Here is a 492-nt window from a genome sequence, read left to right on the forward strand (position 1 = left end):
CTGCACAAAGAAACCAAGAAGGTCTTCAGTGGTGAGTTGCTATGCATCACTTGTTTCATGTCTTTGTGACACTTCAATCTAAAATGAATTATAATGCTTTTATTTGCTGCTAATCACTTGCCTCCTCCAATCACAGATGTTATGGAGGACCTCTACAACTATGTGAATCCCCTGAACGGCCACCACTCGCCTATGGTTTCCAAGGAAACCCTTGACATTGTTTTGGCCAACAAAGATGTAAGTATGATATGCATATGTATGATTTGTCTTTGTCTTTTTTTCCCAACAAAGTCACGTTAGGGGTTAAGTATTTATAATTAATGTAATATTTCCTTTCTTTCCTAGCGGCTCAACTCTGCCATCATTTTTGACAGGGATTTCTCTTACAACTTCTTTGGCTTCAAGGTAATTCCAAAATAGAAGAATATGCAACATGTACACTTGTATATCTAAATCTCAATTGATTTTGTGGTGTTAATCTTAGTTTTTAAC

The 492-nt window shown here is 36.4% G+C and overlaps 1 long non-coding RNA gene across 1 annotated transcript; it reads left to right on the plus strand.

Moving 5' to 3' along the window:
* Window positions 1-415, plus strand: LOC107682164 (uncharacterized). Its single transcript, XR_001633389.1, has 3 exons — window positions 1-31; window positions 137-237; window positions 346-415. It is a non-coding gene; the product is annotated as an uncharacterized LOC107682164 (long non-coding RNA).
* The last annotated feature ends 77 nt before the right edge of the window (window positions 416-492 follow it).

The sequence above is a fragment of the Sinocyclocheilus anshuiensis genome, unplaced genomic scaffold (genome assembly GCF_001515605.1).
Source record: "Sinocyclocheilus anshuiensis isolate Anshui unplaced genomic scaffold, SAMN03320099.WGS_v1.1 C31756163, whole genome shotgun sequence".
Taxonomy (NCBI): domain Eukaryota; kingdom Metazoa; phylum Chordata; class Actinopteri; order Cypriniformes; family Cyprinidae; genus Sinocyclocheilus; species Sinocyclocheilus anshuiensis.